Genomic DNA, 13,202 nt, shown 5'->3' on the forward strand with positions numbered 1-13,202 from the left:
CTGGCGGACGGGAGACGCACCTACGGATTGGCGCAAGGGAGAGGAGACACACAGGTATGCCTCACGGACAGTAAGGGGCGCCGGCGTACGGTGACGTTAAAGAACGCTCTCTACGTACCATCGTTCCCACAAGGACTATTCTCTGTAATAGCTGCTACTGCAAGCGGTGCCAAGGTATTCTTCGATAAAGGTAAACATTTTCTTGTAGAACCTGACGGTACACGGTTTGACATAAAGATGTACCAGAGAATATATTATCTGCAAACGGAGTGTAATGATAATAATGATATGTGTAGCGTGACGGCCAGTCACGATATTCAGACATGGCATGAGATTATGGGTCATTGTAATTACGAGGATTTACTGAAACTGCAAGTAGTGACAGAAGGTGAAAAGCGTAGACCTGACAAAAATTGTGCAGTGTGCAAAACGGGGAAGTTTACTCAACCGAGATACAGAAATCCCACAGAAAAAGTAAGGGTACAGTCTCGGGTATCCCCTCGAGATATTCCTTCGCTTTAGCCAACGACCAAAATGAACGCTGACCATCGACCTTATCCAACACAGATAATTTCGCGGGAGCGAAAAGCGTGGGCCTCAGGCCTAGTTTCCATAGCTTGGACAGGACCACTTTGTATTCGCCTCTCTGTGCTTGAACCTCCGGCGTAAAGTCTTCGAAAATGGCCACTTTGTGATCGCCAAGCCTCAGATTACCCCTTCTGGCACGAGCCGACCGCATGATGAGTTCCCTCTGCTGAAGCCTGTTCAGCTTGACTATGATGGGCCTCGGCTCCTTGTTCACGCCAGGAGTGGTCCTGCCCGCTCTGTAGGCCGACTCACAGACGGGAGGGGAGGGGAAGACGTCATTCCCCAGTATTTTTTGCAGCAATTCCGGCATGGTCTCAGAGAGACGGCCTTCCCCGTTGCCCTCCGGTACTCCAACAATCCTGATGTTGTAGCGTCTCTCCCGGGACTGTATTTCCACAATCACCGACTGTAGTTTGGTAACTTCAGCCTGCCTAGCCAGCAGGGAGGACTCGAGATCCGCCATCTTCACGCCCTGTAATGAGGCCTCCGTCGTTAGCTCGGCTAGTTCGATAGCATTAGCCGAGGAGACAGCGTGCAGCGACTCCATCTTGTCTATCAGCGGGACGACCGCCAACCTTATTTCTTCTGATATCTCTCGATGAAGGTTAACACAAAAATCCGCCAGCACTTTCCTTTGTGTTTCAGCAAAGCGTGTCTCAGATTCTGCATGGAGCTTGGTCATGATCGAGAGCACAGCTTCGCTTATCTCACCGACACCGGGCGATGGTGCGGCCAGGCCCGGTGGTGGTTTGCTGGCTGGGGCGCTCATGGATCTGGTTTCCACCACCGACATCGCAGAAAGTCGAAAAAAGTCGACGACAGTAGTTGAAACACGACGACTTAGCAAGTAGACAAAAAACAAATAAAAATAAAATAAAGACTAATGGGGAGAAACGTATATTCTGCACGGTAGAAGGGAGCTCACGTGAAACACGTCTACTCCATGATCGCTCAGCTCCGCCCCTCCCATAACTATATCGGGTGAGTGACTTGGCGATGTGGGCCTGAATACATTGTTAGGGCCGGCTATTCACAACACTTGCTGTCATGCCCAGACATGCTAACTGCCCACTGCCCATCCAACTAGCGGGGCTTCCCAATGTCTTCTGTTACTTGCTAATGCTGACCTCATGGTCATACTTGTGCGTTGCCTCTATGGAAGCTAGCGAGCTAGCTGAACAATGTACATAACAGACTCTAACGTGCTATCCGGATTCATCACTAGCTTACGCGCTAGCCTCAGGCTAGCTAGCGGGCTGCGTCTATCGTCTGCGCTGAGACATTCGAGACCCGTTAATATTTACGCACTTTGGTTGTTGTTGCTGTTTAAGTGTAATCGGTTCGCACAATTCAACGGTGATCGGGTCCTTAACTAACTTCTTGTATGCTTTTATTTTTATATCCAGGCTGTTTTGAGCTTTGGGCCCCGGTAGGAGAAGATCGGTTGAATATATATATAAACAAGATATGATAACAGGTTGTGTCAGGTATTGCTTTTTACCATCCCCGGGTTAATGAATGTGTTTAATTCTATTCTTACATAGGTTATGTCATTCCAGCCGTGGTGCCTGTTCAGAGGGGCTGTTACAGGTGTGCACTTTGACCATAACCCCCTTTTCCCCTTCTTATTATTGTCGTTGTTTAAATGACATTTGTTTGCACAATTGACCTGGGATCCGATCCTACCTTAGACTATCTGCTGGTATGCTCTAATTAAATTTTGTTTTGAATTTTCCTTTATCCATTTGTGCTATAACATTACGACGTTGATGCGCAGACTCGGAAATAGATGGTTACAGGGTTGATGTTGAGTTGTTATATAATAATTACTATTTTTTCCCCCATTATAGTTATCTCATGTTAGGGCCAAGGCTCACGGTGGTTTTCGACCGATATCTTTATTGAAACAATATATGATAACAGGTTGTGTCAGGTATTGCCTATTACCATCCCCGGGTTAATGAATGTGTTTAATTCTATTCTTACATAGGTTATGTCATTTCAGCCGTTGTGCCTGATCAGAGGGGCTGTTACAGGTGTGCACTTTGACCATAACCCCCTTTTCCCCTTCTTATTATTGTCGTTGTTTAAATTACATTTGTTTGCACAATTTACCTGGGATCCGATCCTACCTTAGACTATCTGCTGGTATGCTCTAATTTAATTTTGTTTTGAATTTTCCTTTATCCATTTGTGCTATAACATTGCGATGTTGATGCGCAGACTTGGAAATAGATGGTTGCAGGGTTGATGTTGAGTTGTTATATAATAATGACTTTTTTTTCCCCATTATAGTTATCTCATGTTAGGGCCAAGGCTCACGGTGGTTTTCGACCGATATCTTTATTGAAACAATATATGATAACAGGTTGTGTCAGGTATTGCCTATTACCATCCCCGGATTAATGAATGTGTTTAATTCTATTCTTACATAGGTTATGTCATTTCAGCCGTTGTGCCTGATCAGAGGGGCTGTTACAGGTGTGCACTTTGACCATAACCCCTTTTTTCCCTTTCTTATTATTGTCGTTGTTTAAATGACATCTGTTTGCACAATTTTGCACAATTTACCTGTAATAAATGGTAAGGCAAACATACTGTGCTTCTCAGAAACTAAGCTCGACGATTCTGTAAAAGATCCAGAGATAGAGATTGAGAACTACTCAATAATCAGGAATGATAGGAACAAACATGGAGGTGGTGTCTGTATGTACATACACAAGGACACCAAATTCATCAACAGAAATGACCTGAATCATAAATCAATTGAAACTGTATGGGTGGAAATCCTATTCGAAAGGGCGAAATCCCTACTGGTTGGCACAGTCTACAGGCCGCCAGATCATAGTGGCTTTTATGATACAATGGATGGGTGTTTAGCTGGAGTTGAGGATGTAGACAAAATTCTTATTGGAGACTGGAACACGGATATGCAACGAAAAGATGCACCCGTCTTCAAGGCCTTCAGTAGGTTTTGTGATCTGCATGGCCTCAGCCAGCTAATCACCCAACCCACACGTGTATGTGAATCAACTCAGACTACCATTGACCTCATTCTGACCTCCGACAAGTCCAAGATCTCAAATAAAGGGGTTATAGCATGTGGGTTAAGTGATCATTATATGATATTCTGTACCCGAAAAAAACTAAAACAAAAGGCTGGCTGCCACAAAACAGTCACATCTAGAGACCTCAAAACCTACTCTAGCGAGGCCTTCAACCTTGAACTGGAGAGTCTGGACTGGTCAGATGAACTCAATGGTACACTGGTTGACGAAACATGGCTTGGTTTCAAAACCAAATTCTCAGCAATACTAAACGACATGGCCCCCCTAAGAACCACCAGGGTAAAAAATCGCGCTGAGCCGTGGATGCACTCCGAAATACTGGCCGCTATGAAAACCAGAGACAAAAAATGCTCTGAGTTTCGTAAAAGTCAGTCAAAGCTTACTAAAAGCACGAGCAGTGAACTCCAAGCCCACGTGACTGAACTCAAACTAGAAAGAAACAGACTAAGAAACGACGTAAACTCCATGATCAAAACTGCAAAAAAGAATTTCATCAATGACAAAACTGAGGAAAACAAAAACAAACCACGTGAACTTTGGAAATTACTCAATAATCAACTAGGATGCAGTAAAAAACTTAAAACCAGATTCTCAAACATAAACATAAAAACTGACAACACGCTCATCACAGACAAGCTGGATGTAGCCAATTACTTAAACATTTTCTTCACAAACATAGCCACAACACTGGTAAACAAACTACCCTCCCACTCAGGGCTTTATGGGGTAGAACACATAGTAGCTTTCTACAAAAACCTAGGGGTCCGCAAGGACGACTTCAAGCTGGAAACGGTAACAACAGATGAGGTACTCAATAAACTGAGCGCCCTCCAACCTAACAAGGCCACTGGCCATGACAACATCCCCTCCAAATTCCTCAGAGACTCAGCAGCCGCCATCACACCAATCATCACACACATAATAAACCTCTCCATAAAACAGGGACACGTCCCCAAGGACTTCAAAATTGCGAGGGTGACCCCTCTGCACAAAAAGGGCAGCAAATTAGACCCAGGCAACTACCGCCCTGTTTCTATTCTCACCTCCATCTCGAAAGTCATGGAAAAAATAGTCTACGAACAGGTCGAAAAGTACCTAGCGGAAAAAAATCTAATCTACGAATTCCAATCTGGCTTCAGAACATCCCACTCCACTGACACATGCCTTCTCTATTTGAATGACCACATCAAACAAGAGGTGGACGCAGGCAAATACTGCGGCATGGTCATGCTGGACCTACAAAAGGCCTTTGACACGGTCAATCACTCCATTCTGATTGACAAGCTAAAAGCAATTGGTTTTGATAGTCTATCAGTGAGCTGGATGCAATCCTACCTTGAGGGGAGGGAACAGATGGTGGAGGTAAACGGTACCCTATCCCCCCCCCTCACAGTGAGCTGTGGTGTTCCACAAGGAAGCATACTAGGACCGCTACTGTTCCTAATTTATGCAAATGACATGTCGTCAGCTTGTGACTGCAACTTGTTCCTGTTTGCGGACGACTCAGCCCTGCTGGTCTCTGACAAGAACAAGTTACAGGTTGAAAAAACCCTCAGCTCGGAACTAGGCAGAATCTGCATATGGCTCGCTGATAACAAACTATCATTACACATGGGCAAAACAGAGTCCATTCTCTTCGGTTCAAATAACAAACTCAGCAAGACCGACGGCTTCTCAGTTACAGTGGGTGACAATATTGTCACAAGGAAAGATGAAATTACCTACCTGGGGTCCATCCTAGAGGCTAATCTCTCCTGTGACAAAATGGCATCCAATGTAATAAAAAAAGTCAACCAACGAACTCGATTCTTGTACCGGATCTCCTCTCTGGTAAACAAGAACACCCTGAAGACTCTGGCAGGAGCACTCATTCAGGGGTACTACGACTATGCTTGCACCTCATGGTACCAAAGCACCTCAAAGGCGCTAAAAACAAAATTACAAACATCTCAAAACAAACTGGTCAGACTACTGCTTGACCTTACTCCTAGAACCCACCTCACCCCTGCCCACTTCGACAACCTAGGATGGCTTAGAGTAGACGACAGAGTACAACAACTTGCAATGGGCCTGGTCTACAAGATACACTACACGACCAAGGTACCCATGTACATGTCAAAATACTTCCCAAAGGTCAGTGAATACCACGATCACAACACCAGAGGGAGCTCCACAAATCATGTCAAACCCAGATTCGGCTCAAATAAGGGACTAAACACGTTTCGCAATTATGCCACATCAATGTGGAACGCCCTACCCAAAGCTGTAAAGGAATGTGGATCACTACCCACTTTCAAAACCTCTCTCAAGGGACACCTACGGGAGACTGCAATTCAACACTGGCCCCTGTAAATATCCTAACCCAATCATTCAAACCCCCTCCAATGTACAGTCATTTACCTAGTATGGTTTTGTCAATAGTTCAATGTACAATTGTGTTTGTTTGTACAGTGTCTCCTCCCCCCCCCCCTCAATGTACAGTGTTACTTGTTTATACAGTATGCCCCCCGCCCCCCCCCCCCCCCCAACCACCTCCAATGTAAATTACCCAGTATGGTTGTCAATATCCCAATGTACCCAACCCCCCCCACCCAACCTCCAATGTACAGTTTCTACGTCAAATGTATATACTCCCTTTTCTTGACTCCTTCTGTATCACAAACAGTACTGTATTTGCAAATCTGGTATGTCATAAATGTATAGATGTAGCAGTACTGACTATCTGTATGTCATGTATGTCATATATGTCTATATGAATTGAAAATGGGGGACCCTGATGGAAACAAGACAAACGTCTTTCTCAGGTCTGCATCCCCTTAACAATTGTATGTATTGAGCCGTACTGTATTGTACCCATTCTGCAATCTGTTAAATAAAGTTTTCATTCATTCATTCATTCACCCGATCCTGCCTTAGACTATCGGCTGGTATGCTTTAATTTAATTTAGTTTTGAATTTTCCTTTATCCATTTGTGCTATAACATTGCGACGTTGAAGCGCAGACTCGGAAATAGATGGTTGCAGGTGTGATGTTGAGTTATTATATAATAATGGCTATTTTTTCCATTATGGTTATCTCATGTTAGGGCCAAGGCTCAGGTGGTTTTCGACCGATATCTTTATTGAATTTTATTTTTTATTATTATTTGTGTTTATTGGACTAGTGGGGGTTTAATCAGGGGTTTATCTAGAGGGGGGTCGGAGTGGGGAGCGTCTTATTGGATCCATGACTCCTGTGGGAAATGATAGGAAGATGACCATCCTTAGTGGATGGGGCATAGGGAGGGGATTGGAGAGTGGGTATAGGAGGGCTTATAATAGGACGGGTGGGTTAGGGTTTAGAGTAGAAGGAGGGGGGGTTGTAACTGGGGTGGTATTTTTATGTGTTTTATGTGCTGTTGTCTTATATGTGTGTAATTGTTCCTCCTCTGAACTCCTGGGATTGACCGTCTGGGCCCGCCTGGATCAGCGCCTATGTACTCAGCCTGGCTGCACTGGTATGTTCTCTACGCATTTAGACAAACTCGACCATGGCTAAACTGAATATCTTAATTTGGAACGCAGGAGGTCTTAACGCCCCACACAAGCGTGCCAGTGTCCTTTGGTTATTGAAGAGAAGAAATATTGACATTGCTCTCCTTAGTGAGACGCATTTATTGGTGGGTGATGTGTCAAGGCTAGCAAATCGACAATATCACATTATCTCCTCATCCTCAGCCGATGATAAGACGAAAGGAGTCGTCATAGTTACAAGACGTAACCTTGATATCAAAGTCCTGGATGTGTGGTCGGACACGGAGGGAAGGATTACTATAGCAAAAGTTGAGTTCTCTCATAGGAAGATGGCAATAATAGCATTGTATGCCCCTAACACATTTGATTCAGCGTTCTATAATACAATCACGAAGAATATGTTGGAACTTACTGGATACGCTCTCATTGTGGGTGGCGATTTTAATGCGTGCTGGGATGCGGAGATGGATAGGTCCAGATCCTCTGAAACAAGCGACCAAAAACGGTCCTCTAAGGCCCTCAGGATGTGGGCCCAGGACACTGGGCTCGCAGACCTATGGCGCTTATCCAATCCCACCCTCAAGGATTACTCTCACCTGTCTGCCAGACACAAAACCTTCTCTCGAATAGACTATGCATTCGCATCCCCTAATTTGTTTGATAGTTTCGACGTCTCATTGGTTCCCCTGGCTCTCTCGGACCACAAGGGGATTTTCCTTGTGGCAACCTTTGGCAGGCTCTCCACGAGAGCTCCCAGGTGGCGTTTTAACTCAACCTTATTAAAGAACGATGATTTCTGCTCTGAGTTCAGGAGTAAACTAGCTGAATTCTTGCAGATCAATGTTGGCACGGTCGATGACCCCAGGGTCCTATGGAACGCATTGAAAGGATTTATCAGGGGTCATGTCACACTTTTCGCCTCCAATTTACGTAAATCCCGGTCAAAAAAACTAGAAGGACTGGAAATATTATATGTGGATCTATACGCATCTTTGCAAACTAACTATAGTGAACGACTAAACACACAACGTAAGATAGTCAAGAAGGAAATAAACTCCATACTTAAACAACAGTCTGAGTTCTTGATACATAGGACAAGGCAAAATTACTACTTTCACGGCTCCAGGCCTAGCCATCTATTGGCAATGAAAATACGCTTGAATGATCATTTCTCGGATATCCCCTCGATCAAGACGCGACAGGGTACAATCACTACTGATTCGAAAAAGATCAACGACACTTTTAAAGAGTTTTACTCACAGTTATATAGCTCAGAGGTTAATCTCGACGACTCTAAATTTGAATCGCTCATTGGCGGGCTTGAGATTTCTGAGGAAGAGGCCAAGGAACTGGGGAAACCGATCACTCTTATGGAGTTGAGGGAGACGATTGTTGAAATGCAGAGGGGCAAGGCACCAGGCTGGGATGGTATTCCACCCGAGGTGTATTTAGCTTTTTGGGACCAACTGGGTCCATTGATGCTCGATATGATCAATTATGCTATCGAGCAAGGGGAGTTCTCAAGAGATGTCAACATGGCGTTGATTTCCTTACTTCTCAAGAAGGACAAAGATCCCAATGATTGTGGTAGCTATAGGCCCTTGAGTCTTCTCGGGGCCGATTTAAACGTGTTTGCCAAGGTGCTGGCCCGCCGCCTGCAGAGATTTATGACGGTATTGGTACACTGCGATCAAACTGGTTTTATCCCGGGGCGTCTGGCTGCAGATAATCTTAGGAGGCTGTTGCATGTAATCGATAACAGTAAAGACAATACAACTCCGTCCACAGTTCTGTCTTTGGATGCCATGAAGGTGTTTGACAGACTTGAGTGGTCATACCTGTGGAAGGTACTTGAGGTCATGGGTCTTGGGAAGAGTTTTATTCATATGATTAAAGTCCTGTATGCCTCGCCGTCTGCGATGATACTGACAGGCAAAAACTGTTCCACACTCTTTCCAGTCTCCACATCTTCTAGACAGGGTTGTCCTCTGAGCCCAGGACTGTTCGCGCTTTCCCTCTACCCTTTGGCCCAATTTATTAGGCAATCGGAGGACATCGTCCCCATAATGGTCAATAATACTCCACACAAAATTGCTCTCTATGCGGATGACCTGCTGATTTTTATGGACGACCCCTCCCGGTCGGCCACAAAATTATTGAGAATAATCGACGACTTTGGTAAAATGTCAGGCTTTAAGATTAACTGGAACAAATCAGCCTGCCTACCTCTTAATGAGCTGGCCAAGGCGGTACGACTACCAGCTGATATCCCCATAGTAGAACATTTTAAATACTTGGGCATAGAGATATTCCCCACGCTGAATCAAACTACTAAGTACAACTTCACGGGTACTTATGATAAAATACGCCAGGATCTAGACAGGTGGTCGTCCCTTCCTAACTCCTTACAAGCCCGGGCTTCCATAATCAAAATGAACGTCCTGCCTAGGATACATTTTGTTAGCTCAATGCTCCCCCTGCCCCCTCCAATAGACCACTGGCGCAAGGTACAATCGATGGTATCTAAGTTTATCTGGAATAACAAACGCCCGAGAATCAAAAGGGCTACTACTCAACGTAGAAAACAAGATGGGGGCCTCGCAATCCCTGATTTTAAGCTTTATTTCTGGTCCTTTTCACTGAGACCTCTGATGTGCTGGCTAGACCCTGTAGAGGCTGTATCGTGGCGCTCCTTAGAAGCGGCGGCAGTCTCACCGCTAAGATTGCAGGATGTAGTGTACTCCACTGTCTCTATTTCGAAATGCCGGCTGAGGTATGGACCGATCATAACTCACGTGATCCAAACATGGCGTAATGTACAGAGGTCGTGTGGGGTTAAATGCCCATGGCACCTGGACTCTCCAATTTTTAATAACCAGCAATTACTTGTTGGGCACAAGCCGGTTAATATTCCTCAAAGGCAAAGGAGGGGAGTGCATACTCTGGAGGATATTTATGATAAGAACGGCCTCCGTGCGTTTCAGGACTTAAGAGAATTTTATGATCTTCCCGGCGAGTCCTTCTTTCTTTACCTCAACTACGGTCAGCACTGAGGGCGCATGGCGTGCCGTGGGCTCAAACTTTGCACCCACACCCCTTCCTCAGGCTCATAGTGGACAGGACGACATCCAGAGGGTTTGTCTCAGACTTTTATACGCTCTTAATTCAATCCACGTATAAAAATCTATCATTGGATACAATCTGGCGTGTGGATATCCCGGAGTTGGACCCCGAGTTTGACTGGGATGATGTTTGGGCAAATGTGGCATTATCTTCCCGCAACCCCAATCACCAGCAAATTAATTTTAATTATATTCATAGGACCTATCTTACACCTAGGAAGCTATTTGCTATGGGCCTGATAACCGACTATCGGTGCACTTTGTGCTCTCAAAAGGCCACTGGCACTTATATGCATATGTATTGGGATTGCCCACCAGTGGCCCGCTTCTGGAGGGCAATAACGGACAAACTTTCAGACCTGTGTGGCTTAACTATCCCATTCACAGCTGTTACGCTACTCCTGAACGATATAACGACACTACCTGCGTCCGTTCAACTAAAAAGGGTTGTCCTAGCGGGTGTCACAGCAGCGAAGAAGCTAATAGCAATGAGATGGAAGGAGCCTGAGAAGCTTACAGTGATTAACTGGTCCCTAACACTATTGGATGTGATTTATCTTGAGATATCCACGGCGCGGGTGATTGGGGTAGGACAGGCTGGCATTGACCTGTGGTTCGCAGCAGCTGAGAAGGTAAGTTTCAAGTTTCAAGTTTCTTTAATAGTTGTCATACAGAAGTACAGAATACTTTTATACAAAATGCTTCTTACTGTTGCGCTCCAGAGACTGTGCAAGACAAGATAAGTATGAAATAAAATAACATAGTAAAATTAGAAGTAAAAAAATGAGGTCACAGTGTTCAGTTTAGACATATGTACAATGTTCGATGCAGAATAGACGTAGTTACCATACAATATACAATACTGTGCAGTGTACTAATATACAATACTATATAGTGCAAGGCAGAAATGGAGAAATGGGACGAGGTGCAATTTAGGTACAATTCACAGTAGGTGTACGAGTTGTAGTGCAAATCCTTTATCAATAAATATAAAGTGTAAGTGTGTTTGTGTGATCTAAAGTGTGGAGAGTGGGTGCTGCAGTGTGTTGTTTGTTTGAGTGAGTGTGTGCGTGTGGGTGTGTGTGCTGTGTGCATTTGATGGTTGTTGCATAGTGATTATTGTTCGTTTAGCAGCCTGATGGCCTGGGGATAGAAGCTTCTTCTGAGTCTTTCTGTGCTCGCCTTAAGACTCCGGTATCGCTTGCCTGACCGCAGCAGTTCAAAGAGGCAGTTGTTCGGGTGGCTCGAGTCCTTAATAATTCTCTTAGCCTTCCCCTTGCACCGCTGTTGTAAATGTTCTGGAGGGTGGGAAGCCCCCCTCCAATTGTGCGTTCGGCTGAACGTGTCACTCTTTGTAGTCTGCTACGGTCTTGTGCAGTGCTATTCCCAAACCAGGAGGTGATGTTGCCGGTCAGGATGCTCTCTATTGTACATGAGTAGAAGTTCCTAAGGATCTTCTGACTGACTTGGAACTTCCTTAGGCGCCTGAGGAAGTAGAGGCGTTGTCGTGCCTTCTTCACAACACTGTCAATGTGTGTGGTCCATGTCAAGTCCTCGGATATGTGGGCTCCGAGGTACTTGAAACTGTTCACTCTCTCAACCGGTGCCCCGTCGATGCTGAGGGGGCTGTAGTCCTTGATCCCCGACCTCCTGACGTCCACAATCATCTCTTTTGTTTTGCTGACGTTCAGGGAGAGGCAGTTCTCCTGACACCACTGTGACAGGTTCTCTACCTCTTCCAGGTAGGCCCTTTCGTCGTTGGCAGAGATCAGGCCCTCCACTACTGTGTCATCAGCAAATTTGATGATGGTGTTGTTGTTCCGCTGTGCTACGCAGTCATGTGTGTACAGGGAGTAGAGGAGGGGGCTCAGAACACAGCCCTGGGGGGCCCCTATGTTGAGCGTGATGGATGAGGAGGTGCAGTTGCCGGCTCTTACCACCTGGGGTCTGCCCGTCAGGAAGTCCAAGACCCACTGGCAGAGGTCATAGTTCAAGCCCAGGTCCCTGAGCTTGGCTATGAGTTTGGAGGGGACTATGGTATTGAATGCTGAGCTGTAGTCGATGAACAGCATTCTCACATAGTTCCCCTGCCTCTTGTCCAGGTGTGATGCTGCTGTGTGCAGCACATGGGCTATGGCGTCCTCCGTGGACCTGTTGGGGCGATATGCAAATTGCAGAGGGTCCAGGTTGATGGGGAGGGAGGAACAGATGTAGCCCTTCACTAGCTTCTCAAAGCACTTCATGGCTATGGAGGTGAGGGCTACAGGAGGGACCGCCGTGTGCGGCTGAGCGGGGTTGGGGTGCTTGATCGGGGGGGTCCGGCGGTCTCTTGGGAGGGGGAGGAGGAAATGTTTTGTCTGTCTTGTCTTTTGTCTTGTCCTCTTGAGTTTAGCTGGGGATTTAATGGGGGGGCAGCTATTTAACTATTTCTTCACTGTTGGTCACTTTTACACGGTCTCTGTGGAGTCTATGGAACACCTCTACAGGTTTTTGTTTTTTCATGAAGGATCATTGCTCTGTTTTCGGGTCGTGTTCTCAAAAAGTGGTCCTTGTGGTGAATTGGAGATGTACGTTTTATTAATATAAGGTCACACAGCCGGGAATCGGGGCTGAACACTGGGAAAGACCATTTATTAGATAGTACCCCTTGGATTTAGAAATTAGAAGGTTGAACTCTGTTTTCTTTTCTCTTTGTCTGTATAAATTGTTATTCTGTATTATTGTTTTTGTTATTTTCTTGTGAAGTTCTATGTATTGTGATTGTGTTTAATGTGTTGTCTTGTTTCATGTGAATAATAATAAAAAAATTTGATAAAAAAAAAAGAAAAAGTAAGGGTACCACTTGCATTAGTTGACATGGACCTAGCCGGCCCAGTAAGCAACGAGTCCATTAGGAGGCTTTAGATATGTA

Source organism: Notolepis coatsorum, assembly GCF_963971535.1.
Source record: "Notolepis coatsorum genome assembly, chromosome: 8".
NCBI lineage: Eukaryota > Metazoa > Chordata > Actinopteri > Aulopiformes > Paralepididae > Notolepis > Notolepis coatsorum.